We start from the raw sequence: 343 nt of genomic DNA on the forward strand, positions 1-343 counted from the left end.
AATCAGCTTGTAACACTCCAAAGAGAAAGGAAAACTTGAAATCGCATCATATGACCCCTTTAATCAAGGCTGACATGCGCTTCGTCTTTAGAAGCAATGTCTTTCTTCGCTTGCTTAGCTGATTTAGATGCCATTTTCTTGTTTCTTGTTTTTTTGTCAACTACCCTTGGTTATTGTGGTGTTTAATTATATTTGAAAACATTATACATATAGAGGTTTATTAAAAACTTCTGTACAGAGAGCATGAGGTGGACAAATTTACTCCATTAGCATCCAGAACCAGAACTCATCAGAACAAAGCTTTTTATCCAGTTGATGAAAGGTGAAAGACCCCCCCCCCCCC

The 343-nt window shown here is 37.9% G+C and overlaps 1 protein-coding gene across 1 annotated transcript in view; it reads right to left on the reverse strand.

Moving 5' to 3' along the window:
• The window catches only part of LOC107724036 (gastrula zinc finger protein XlCGF57.1-like), an 18,659-nt gene that overhangs the window by 15,573 nt on the left and 2,743 nt on the right, over window positions 1-343 (reverse strand). The gene's annotated exons all lie outside the window — the stretch shown is intronic.

Source organism: Sinocyclocheilus rhinocerous, unplaced genomic scaffold, assembly GCF_001515625.1.
Source record: "Sinocyclocheilus rhinocerous isolate Xijiao unplaced genomic scaffold, SAMN03320098_v1.1 scaffold1356, whole genome shotgun sequence".
In the NCBI taxonomy this organism is placed as follows: Eukaryota; Metazoa; Chordata; class Actinopteri; order Cypriniformes; family Cyprinidae; genus Sinocyclocheilus; species Sinocyclocheilus rhinocerous.